The sequence below is a fragment of the Tenrec ecaudatus genome, chromosome 4, assembly GCF_050624435.1.
Source record: "Tenrec ecaudatus isolate mTenEca1 chromosome 4, mTenEca1.hap1, whole genome shotgun sequence".
Lineage (NCBI taxonomy): Eukaryota > Metazoa > Chordata > Mammalia > Afrosoricida > Tenrecidae > Tenrec > Tenrec ecaudatus.
This window is the reverse complement of record NC_134533.1, coordinates 201,714,339-201,726,078: the sequence shown is the minus strand read 5'-3', so window position 1 is coordinate 201,726,078 and position 11,740 is coordinate 201,714,339. Positions and strand designations below refer to the sequence as shown.

At 45.2% G+C, this 11,740-nt stretch overlaps 1 protein-coding gene across 3 annotated transcripts in view; it reads left to right on the top strand.

Annotated features, from left to right (window-relative positions):
• The first annotated feature begins 2,284 nt into the window (after positions 1-2,284).
• Positions 2,285-11,740, top strand: part of IP6K2 (inositol hexakisphosphate kinase 2) — a 29,842-nt gene continuing 20,386 nt past the window's right edge. For 2 of the 3 annotated variants that reach the window (XM_075547311.1, XM_075547313.1), the window contains exon 1: positions 2,285-2,438. The gene's annotated coding sequence lies outside the window, so the exon portion shown is untranslated. Of the gene's footprint in view, positions 2,439-6,249; positions 6,375-11,740 lie in introns of those variants that run through there. The other variant, XM_075547312.1, reaches the window with a different exon arrangement.

Sequence of the window (11,740 nt, the reverse complement as noted above, 5' to 3'; positions counted from 1 at the left end):
ATTTTCTGTACCCTCCAACAGAGGTTGCCTCTGTAAGGGATGCTGTACCTAGGAAACGATTCAGCAGACTGTAGTGTGCCTGGAGTGGCCAAGGCTGGGTCAGATGACTGCCTTCTGCCAAAGGATCATTCCCAGAGAGACTCAGCTGAGATCTGAGATCTGGACCGTAGACTACGCCATTAGTTTGGCGCATGTTTCCATTTGTTAGTGAGCCTCTATGAAGGAAAAATATAGCAATCTGTTCCTGTAAAAATTTCAGCCTTGGAAACCCTCTTTGATGCTATCTACAGGATTGCTGTTTGTTGGAATATAATGGACAGCAACGGGTTAGATTGCTGGAGTTCTATCTACTGTAGCTTATCACTTGAGAGTTGGAGGTTCATGTCCAGACTCCTGGCCTACACATGAGCGCACTGGAGTAGGAGCAGATGGAGCTGTGTCCTAATTTCCTCGTGCTCCCGTAATACAAGTCGCACAAGTAGGTGGCTTTAGAGAACAGAACAGAACTTTTTTTCTCAGCTCTGGAGGCTTAAAAGTCTGAATCACAGCCTTGGCTGTGGCCATGCCTTTCTGGTAGGTGGTCCCAAGCCTTCCTTGGTGCTTTGGTTTGTAGGTGATCCTCCCCTGGCAGCTGTCCTCCTCCTAATCTGTGGGCATGTCGTGTCTCTGTGTCTAGGTTGTTCTTTGTATAATTCAGCCAGGATTAGATTTGGAATCCACTCTACACGTCTGTGACCTTAACTGAATGGTGGATTATGTTACATTATGGAGAGTTGTTACACTGTAATACATTTTTAATTATTATACACAAGTATAAGGGTTTTGGATTCCAATGTAATCATGGGGAGGACATCGTTGGCTCTACAACAGATGGAGAATGTAGAGTGAAGAAGAGGCCTGCCTCCTATGGCCCTCGTGGCTGGCGCCTGCCAGGCCTGTCTGTCTTCCCTGGCTAGAGTAGCCTGGGCAAGCCCTGTAAACCCTAGAAAGGGAACAAGAGTAGAAACTTGGCCCAGGGCACTCCCAATCCTCCCCAATCTCCCACCACCTCCTTTTGTTTTTCCTCTCAGTTCACACTATCTGACATTCTGTTTATTCTGTCAGTGGCAGTATTTCCCAAAGAAGGGCCACGATAGCAGAGACCTACACTTATGTGGATTATGGGCTATCTACAAAACTTTTTAATTGCTGAGGGATCCCTGAGGGGTGTGGGGTTTTTTTTGGTCTGAAAAGGGGTCTGTAGAGCTGAGATTGTGTAGTAGTTATTTGTTGGGCTGCTAACTGCAAAGTCAGCAGTTTGAAACCACCAGCTGCTCTGAGGGAGCAAGATAAAGCTTTTTACTCCCAGAGTTACTCACAGGGGCATTTCTACCCTTATTAGGGCTGTTCTGAATTGGAATCACTCGATGGCAGTGAGGATGAGAAGCTAAATAAGTTTGGGAACTGATGAGTCAGTGAGTAGGTATTCTGCCGCTTACTTGCTGTTGGAGGTGTTTAGGAGAGACATCCATGAATAAAATATACACAAGATTCTCCCCTCCCAGAGCTCTCATTCCCTGGGCAAGTGGACCATTCGTTTAGCAGCGAAGAACTTAACCATTTGCACCATCAGTAAACTTCACAGCAGTGTAGGTGCTCATTAAGTATTTGGTCAATAAATAAGCATATGCATGAAATTACACCTCAGCAAAACTCCTAGTGCATGGCAGGGCTTTGATTTTGGCCTTGGTCTCAGAGAAGAGTGATCAGGTAGAAGGTTCTGCCGGTTCTCATTGTCCCGTGATTTCTTTCTTCCTTCCCCAGCCACATGGACAATTGCTCAGGGCCTAACAAAGAAGCCTCCGGTCATGCTACCTTCTCTTCTACACCCCGACATCTGCAGAACTCTTCCTTCGTCGGCGGCCTAAAGCTTCTTTTCTGCCTACCTATCCGCCCTTTCCTGTCTCCAGTCCTTCTTTCCCCACCATAAATCTGTCAGTCAGTCCATCGGTTAGAGTGACCAAGTCTTTGTTTGTTTGGCAGTGTCTCAACAATGGTACTGAAAGTCCCAGGGAAACCCCACAGTTGGTTGTGCCATCAGTCCCCAGGCATCCCGCAATCCATCATCGGTCCCAACCCGCACGTCGCCTCCTCTCCGCATCTGACCACCTGGCCGGCCTTCCCCTGGCCCCGCGGAGAGGAGGTGGGCGCGAGGCTCCGCTCTGCCAAACGGCCACGCCTCTCGCCCCGCCCCTTCCGGAAACTCTCCTCCGATTCTCGGCACCCTAGCAACAGCGACTTTCGGGCCGCCCAGTCCGCGTGCGCGGCTCTCCGCGCGAGCCAATGGCCAAGGGCCCCGGGAGCGAGGCGCAGGGGGCGGGGCTCAGCGCAGCCCCCGCCATCTTGGTGGGACCGAAACAATAGGACGGAAGCGTCGCCGGACTGGGCCGGAGCCTCAGGTAACGCCGGCTTAGCTGGCATCACTGACCCTGTTGACCCCTGGACTTTAAAGGAGCGTTTTCTCCGCGGCGTTCTGGGGAGGGGACTGTGGGCTTGGGGGGTCTCCCCGGGTCATCTGGGGAGTGGTCCTCCGCGATCATTGGGTGGGATGTCTCCTCCAGTCTTTTGGGAGGTCGGGTTTCCTGGGGTCACTTTGGGAGGGGCAGTTATTTCTTCGGGCTATTGTGGGGGTGGGGGTGGCATCACCCCAGTTTGAGAGACTGGATTGAGTACGGTCATTGGGGGTACCTGCTAGATTTGGGGGAAGGCAGGATCTCACCGTCATTGAGAAGGCCTGCCTGGATTTGGGGGCAGCGAGGGTCATTGGGTCATGAAGGGTGCTCCCCTGGGGTCTTTAAATGTAGGGTCCAACCTGTCGTCCCAGGTAGTATTGGTACCTGAGGCCTGCAGGTGTGCAGCCATTTTGGGTATTGAATGCCAGTTGGGCCGCTCAGCTGGTGTTTGGTGAGCAGTCGGTACAAGTCAACTTATTGTGTAAAGAACCGTTCTGTAAAATGGATCAGAGGACCCTCTCTTTACCGTGGCATTGTCCCCAGGAATAGGGCTAGCTAGCATTGCCTTCACGTTTGATTACAGGCGGCTTTTGTTTTCACCAAGACGTTTTAGGTTTTCATCCCATCTCAGATTTTAAAGCTGTACCAGCAAGGGGGTGGGGGGAAATTCATGGAAACACTGTCAAAATGTAAAAGTGGCCACCTCCTTGACTTGGGGTTGCAAAATGAACGCAGAACAGGAATAAAATCATCTGGAGGAATACAGTTTGAAGAAAAAGTAATGGAACTTTTGAAAAGTGGTTACAAAAATACTGCAGATCACCAACTGTATGTTTGTTTGTTGTTGATCAAGGACGATGATTACAGTCATTTTGACCATTTCTTGTATTTAAAGCATTTGCCGTTTTTGCATTTTTAGCCTGTGACAGCCTAACATTTTAAGTGAACCAAGATGCTTATTTACGTAGATTGTTGTTGTGGGCTTTTGTATAATTGCATCCTATAACCTGGTGTTAAGTATTTCAAGAGAAGAAGTTTGGGGTGGTGCTGTTTCTTAACTTGAGCCACAGTCAGATTTAGATTCTGGGCAAAATGACCACGTTGATCATCCTAGTCCAGTTAATCACTTGGTAACTTGATTTCTTGGAGAAGGCAGTTAACTGTTTCCTGTCAGTGATTTGCTTGCTGCCAATAGTTTGTATTTGTTGTAGGGGTGGTTGGATGGGAATTGATACAGCTATGGAAAACACCTTGGCAGGGGTCATCAGCTTCCTTTGGGCTTCAAGCAGTAATAGGTGAGTGGGGCTCTCAAGGCCCGCCAGCGCTGGGTCTGAGTCCTGAAAGTGTTTGGAGAGGGGAGTTGGAGGCTCTTGTAAGTCCTGCAGGTAGCACTGGTATCCAGGCAACTGAGGAGCTAAGCCTCCCTGAGACCTGCTTGTTGAGGTGGAAATTTTTCATTGTTTGGCTCATAAAGAGGATGCTCTAGGGAAAGCTTTCTCCCATGAAGTTATCTTACCTTAAGAAACAACCTGAGCTCTAAGCAGATGATGACTGGAGTGATTTCATTTGAAATCTCATTGTTATTTTTAAAAGAAATTATATGTTGTTTCACAGGCTGTTTAACAGGAGTAACAAGTAAATAAGTGTTTTGCAGTATAGTCTGATCCTCAGACCTTAAGGGAAAAGACAAGTCTCCAAAGATGACGCACACTTGGTTTGAGACTGACGTCCCCCAGCAGCTTCCGCAGTTACCACCTCCTGGCCAAACTTGCTTCATCTGCACTCTCTATTTCAAAACAAAAACAAAACTGAACTAATTTTGAAGTATGCCCCAGAAGTGTAATTTTTGTCCATAAATATTTCAGTGTGTGTCTGTAAGAGGCAATGTGCTAGCCACAATACCTACAATATAATTATCGTGCCTAAAACCGGTGATAATACTTTAATTTTATCAAATTTCCTGCAAATTTAAGTGTTTCTCATTATCGACTCATGTTTTAAAATAGGTTTCGGTTTTTATAATCTAATAAGGATCCAAATAAGGTCTGCATCTGGCATTTGATTGAGGTAGCTCTTTTCACTATGTTTATATGTTTTCTCACCCTATCTTCTTATAATTGATTTGTTGGTGCAACCATGGCTTGTTCTATAGAATTCCTCAGCTTTTGCTGTAAGAGCCCTGGTGATACAACAGGTACTCATTGGGCCGCTAACCGAAAGGTCAGCAGTTTGAAACTCCCAGCCTCTCCTCCAGAGAAAAATCAGGCTTTCTAAATCCTGTAAAGAGTTACAACCTCAGAAGCCCACAGGGCCAGCTGTGAGTTGGAGCTAACTAGATGGCAGTGAGCTTTTGTTATGGTAAAAAATGTTCAACGTTCAGATTCCTTTTTCTCTTCCTAGTAATTTTTGTTTCACCTAAATTATCTAATTTGTTGGCACATCGTATTTTCTTAAAATTCTTTTTATTTCCATGAGATTGATAGAAATGTCTCTTTTAGAGCTGACTTCAGTAATTTGAGTCCCATCCCCCCCCCCAAGGTTAGGGTAGCTAAAGGTTTGTCAGTCCTGCCCCCACCACAGAACCAACTTTTATTTTTGCTGATTCCCCCCCCCCCTACTTTTTATTCTCTGCTTTAATTTTGGTTCTGCCAGCGTTGCTTTTAAAAGTAATCTTTAAGGAATTTGTTTACTCTTTTATTGGATACTGAGTCATATTCCCAGAATTTGCCATTATGTTGGATATTAAGTCATATTCCCAGAAAGAATTTGAGGATCTGTGTTAAATTCCCATGTACCCACTGAATCCTTCCAGTGATCACTGTGGGCATCCTAAGGCTGCACAGCTGTTTAGATGAATTTTCAGGACCACAGTCAATGACAGTGTTGTGTAGCCTACTTAGGTGAGTAGTAACTAGGGTCCTAAAAGTTTGTGAGGGGCCATCTAAGAGGCAGCTTACTTTGAGTAAAGATGAAAATACAAGTCTCAAGGAACCATTACTCCAAAGGATTAATGGGACCACTTGAACAACAACTTGTATGGTTTGTCCTATGGAATTTCTCAGAAGAACTAGATGCTGCCTGGCTGCCATTCTCTACGGCTCTGATGAGGATCACAATCGAGTATTCTGGCCAGAGTGAGAGAAAAGTGTGGCACACAGTTCAAAATCATAAAGACTAGACTTTCTGGTCTGGTAGAGACTGGTGGAACCCTGAGAATGTAGCCCTTGGACACCCTTCAGACCTGAAACTGAACCCACCCGCCAGGCTTACCTTTCAACTAAATCATAGGCTTAGAAAGTGAGCAGTAGTACCCATGAGGAACACACCCCTCAGAATAATCTGCTGTGGGAGGCTAAAAGGGCAGCATTTGCCCACAGAGTTCAGAAGGCAGGGAGAGAGAGCAAAGAAGGATTAGTGAAAACCGAGAGCCCTGGAAGTGGGGAGAATTACATTGAAGGTATTATTGAAACTAATGTCAGGAAACAAAATGTATACATGTTATTGAATGGCAAATTAACTTAGTCAACTTTGACCTAACCCACAATTTTAAAAAACCCCAAAACTATTTTTTTAAGTGCTCCAGGATCTGAGAGGTCTTGTAAGACCCCACTGTAAGATGCGGTATCTGTTCTGAGGATGTCGTTAGCAAAAACCCTTCCCTTTGCTCTTCTCTTTGCGGCTGCCCTGCGGCCTGCTGAAGGTCCTTGTGGTCCTGTTGGTGATGTTTGATGGGTGCCATTTTTCTGTTCTGTTGGAGATTCGTGTTCATGATTCCATATTTGGACAGTGAGGACAATGGGCACGGTGGGACGGTCTGGTCAGATTGTGAAGTCATTTGTGCCGACTTTGTGCCTCCCGGGGCTGTGCAGCTTCTGGGGCCAGGTAAAGTTTTTATGTTTCATATTGTTTAGTGGTTTATGTTTCATAGTTACTATAGTTTTGTAGTTGACATTTTTAATATTGCTAAATGTAAGTATACTAGGTCTGGAACTGTCAAAACTATGTTGAGTGAAATAGGTCAGATACAAAAAAATTAATTTATTTCGTAATAAATCATTTTATTGGGGGCTCTTACAGCTCTTATAACAATCCACACATCAAATCTTACACCGTCCACTGTCTCCCTTCACCCACGTTTCTGTTCTCCCCCCTTGGGATGGGAGAGTTATATGTCGATCATTGTGATTGGTTCCCCCTTTGGTCCTCTTCTCCCCTGACCTTCCCCCTATCCTCATGGTATAGCTACTCCCATTACTGTTTCTGAGAGGTTTATCTGTCCTGGATTCTGTGTGTCTAGAGCTCTTATCTGTACCAGTGTATATACTCCAGTCTAGCCGGATTTGTAAGGTAGAACTGGGATCATGATAGTAGCGGGGAGGAAGCATTAAAAAACTAGAAGAATGTTGTGTGTTTAGTCAGTGCTATACAGCTCTCTGGTTGACTCCTTCCTTGTGACCCCACTGTGAGGGGATGTCCAATTGTTTATAGGTGGGCTTTGGGTCTTCTGATACCTGATCCCATCAACACTTCATGATCACACAGACTGGTGTGCTTCTTCTAGGTGGGCTTTATTGCTTCTTTACTACATGGCCGCTTGTTTAACTTCCAGCTTTTAAGACCCCACACGCTGTTATCTTGTGATAGCCGGGTTCCATCAGCTTTCTTCACCACATTACTTATGCACCCATTTTGTCTTTTGTGATCACTTTGGGAAGGGGAACCTCACAGAATGCCAGGTTATTAGAAGAAAGTGTTCTCATGCTGAGGATGAACTTGAGTAGAGGCCCAATATCCATCTGCCACCTTGATACTTAACATATGAATATATGTACATAGACCTATATCCCTATCATAAATATATTTACATGTATATGTGCCCATGTTTATACCTCTATAAATGTCTTTTGCCTCCTAGTTCTTTCCTCTAATTCCTTTTACTTTCCTCCTTCCCATTATCATGTTCGACCTTCATTCAGCTAAAAGGACAACTCTTGTGCGATTCTTAGATGAAATATCTAGACTAGGCAAATGCAGAGACACAAAGGTAGGCCCGTGGTTTTCAGGAGCTGGCAGGTGAGGGATGGGAAGTGGACTTAGTTTCTGTTTGGGTGATGAAAAACTTTTGGACCTAGGTGGTGGTAGTGGCCGTACACTGTGGTGAATGTAATTAATGCGACTGAGTTGCATATTTTAAAATGGCAATTAAAAAAATCATTTTATTGGGGGCTCTTACAGCTCTTAATGACAATCCATACATCAATTGTATCAAGCATATTTGTACATATGTTGCCATCATCATTTTCTAAAAATTTACTTTCTATTTGAGCCCTTGGTATCAGTTCCTCTTTTTTCCCTCCCTCCCTCCTCCCACCCTCATGACTCCCTGATAAATTATAAATTATTATTGTTTTCAGATCTTTTTTTAAAAAAAAACTTTTGGCGGGGCTCATACAACTCTTACCACAATCCCTACATCCATCCATTGTGTCAAGCATATTTGTACATTTGTTGGAAATGGCAATTTTTTGTTATATATATTATCACAACAGTATGAAGAATAATGAAACAAACACCCACGTAGTCTCAAATCCTGGAGGATTTAGGTTTAACAAAAGAGCTAGCTTTGATCAATAAGGCTAGCTCTTTTTTTTTTTTTCTCTTTTCTAAATATATTACTGCATCATCATAGCCTTGCTGTTGCCTCATGCTTGCTCTCCCTCAGCAGCCTCCTTCTGGGAGCTCTTTCTGGCTCTGGGTCGTCCCGTCACCGTATTAACCCAAACAATGCGCACTGATACATCAGCCTAGCCGTAGCCCAAACACACACGCACGTACTCACACTCATTTATATTCTCTCTCTCTCTCTCTCTCTCTCTCTCTCCCTCCCTTTCTCTCACTCATTCATGCTGGCATGTTTTAAAGGACACCAGCACTAGAAACATCAGAGTCCCGAAACCAAGACCCTTGGCTCCTACTTGGAAACCTGTCCCCACTGCCCAACCCCAAGAATGGCGAGGGGAAGCAGGTGAGCTCTGGCAGATAACCCTACTGTCAGTGGTGGTGGTGTGCCCCACAGGTGGTAGCACTGTGGCCAGGATGGCCGCAGCAGATTGCTGTTTTCCATATGGGTGGTTGGTAGGGGCGGGGAGAAATTGGTTCACCTTATTTTGAAAGTTTGTTGACCTTGACAATGGACCACTTTCTATTCAAGGGCACCTTGTGTTTAAGGTTCTGTTTCGATATGTTCTCCAGTCTTTTCCAAGGTTGTGCTTTTTTTAATGTAAGTTTTCATGAGCAGAGCTTCTAATGAAAATTGTGCTTGTCTCTACGATGCTCACCCTCCCGACACAACTGCTGAAGCCAAAGCAGGTGAACAAGTAAATGTGGTGAAGAAAGCTGATGGTGCCCGGCTAGCAAAAGAGATAGTCTCTAGGGTCTTAAAGGCTTGAAGAGAAACAAGCGGCCATCTAGCTCAGAAGCAACAAAGCCTACATGGAAGAACACACCAGCCTGTGTGATCATGTGGTCCCGAAGGGATCAGTTATCAGGCATCAAAGAACAAAAAATCATATCATTGGCTGCACACCTCCATGATATGATCGCCAAAGACAAACGGGTGCATAAGCAAATGTGGTGAAGAAAGCTGGATGGTGCCCGGCTATCAAAAGAGATAGTGTCTGGGGTCTTAAAGCCTTCCTTGAAGGTGAACAAGCGGCCATCTAGCTCAGAAGCAATAAAGCCCACATGGAAGAAGCACACCAGCCTGTGCGATCACGAGGTGCCAAAGGGACCAGGTATAAGGCATCATGCAATATGTGTGTGTGTGTGTGTGTGCATATATATATATACCATAGTGAATGAAGGGGGAAGTGCAGAGTGGAGACCCAAAGCCCATTTGTCGGCCACTGGAGTTCCCCTCAAAGAGGGGTTTAGGAGAGGAGATGGGTCAGTAAGGGTGCGATGTAGTACTGATGAAGAATACAGCTTTCCCCCAGATCCTGGATGCTTCCTCCTGCCAGCTACCATGATCCAAATTCTACCTTGCAGGACTGGATAGGGCAGAGGTTGTACACTGGTGCATATGGGAGCTGGAGGCACAAGGAATCCAGGGTAGGTGATACCTTCAGGACCAGGGGTGTGAGGGGCGATACTAGGAGAGTAGAGGGTGAGTGGGTTGGAAAGGGGGAACTGATTACAAGGATCCACATGTGACCTCCTCCCTGGGAGACGGATGGCAGAGAAGGGGGGGAAGGGAGACTCCGGATAGGGCAAGATATGACAAAATAACAATCTATAAATTATCAAGGGCTCATGAGGGAGGGGGGAGGGAGGGGGGAAAAAAAGAGGACCTGATGCAAAAGGACTAAGTGGAGAGCAAATGCTTTGAAAATGATTAGGGCAAAGAATGTACGGATGTGCTTTATACACTTGATGTATGTATATGTATGGATTGTGATAAGAGTTGTATGAGCCCCTACTAAAATGTTAAACCAAACTGATGAAACATAAAAAAAGAAATATATATATATACACACACACACACACACACACCAATAGAAGGATCAGTGTTTCATCCAGTAAAAAATAAATAAAGTAGAGGAGCAGTAAAATAGAGGACGGCCCTCAAGGAGATGGATTGACACATTGGCTACAAAGATGGGCTCAAACATCCAAACAATTGTGAGGACCAGGCAGTGTTTTGTTCTGTTTTAAATGGCGTAGCTATGACTCGGAAATTATTTGAAGGCACCCAACAAGATGTCTCTCAAACACAATCTAACCCCATCACTTCACTGCGCACAATCTGTAAATGCTCATTATTCACAATCCTTAAAAAAAAATAGTGCTAGTTCAGGCATGTAAGTAAGAATTGCACTACAGGAGACAAACAGATACACGTCTCCTATTGACTGCATCCACTTTATCAGTATATGGTGGCCCCTAAACATTCTAGTAGCAAGAGATTTTGTTCTGTGTGCTGCCTAAATGCCACTTGTCACAACATAGAAGTTATGCCCTGATATTACATCTTAGTGCAATGTAGTTATATAATTGGCATGAGCCAGAATTAATGGCAAAGGGTTGAGAGGTTGCTATTGCTGAAGTGATATGATCAGGAACTGCAGTACATACGTACACACACAGAGACACAGACACGCAACTAGACCTCCTTCCCAGTATTCTCTTTTTCACTGCTTGGTGAGAGTCAGCTGTGCCTGTCCACTGGGTTGAAGAGAAAAGGCTTTGGATTTTCTTGAAATCCTTATGACTTGGGGTCTCAAGCTCTGTTTTTCATAACTCTTCTTGTGAATACATTTAGCTGACATCCGTAACTGATGAAAATATGAGATCATTTAGTGCTGTTTGTTTACCTATGTGTCTGCCCAGTTCTCCTACTTGGGCCCCTCATACATGTTTTAGAAATTGGGTATTGAGGGCTAAGACTAAGGAACTAATTTCTCCTTTGATGGACTCTGATGTGTTAGAGGCTAGGCAACAGAATACCTTTGTCATGTTGGTGTTTCTGCACTGAAATTGTAAGAATGTGCCTCTCTGGTCCCCAGCTGCATCCCACCAGACTGGGTTTGTGGGTGACTGATGCCTTTCCCAGACTGGCCCAAGAGTGCTGCACCCCGAGACCCCAGACCCCCACTCACCAAACCTGAACAGTTAAGGCTAGCTCCTTCTGTCAGAGGGGCCCACCCACTACTGTGCCTTGCCTTTCAGCAGTGTTCCTCTTTGAGTTGGAGCTGCTCCAGAGCCAACCATTTTCCCCACCGAGACTGCACCCTCTCAAACGAGACCCCTGCAGGCTGGGGGACACTTCTCAGTTGTGGGAAATCTTGTGTTCTCCTTCAATGCTTGTTTTGTAAGTGAAGTTGTAAAATAATCAGACATTGGCACTGTAATGCTCCTCTCCATTTAGATTCTCATCTGTGATTGCCTCCTGGATCTTTACAGATTCCATGTTATTGCTGAGGCTGTAGCAAGCTAGTATTGGAACAAACCTAACTCCCAGCCTGCTGGTTTCGTTCTAAGGCTTTTTTGTTGAGGCATATTTTAAACTTGGTGTCTGTGGACCTGTGTCCTGGCTCCATCCTCATGTCTCAGGTGCAGGCAGTCATACTAGACCTCTGGGGAGTTCACAGCTCAGCTTCTTTTGTGGTGTGACCTGCATTGATGTGCAGAGTGCTAATTGGCTCTAGTGCTGAACAGAATGGTGCTGTTTCCTGGAGCAATTGCCCAGG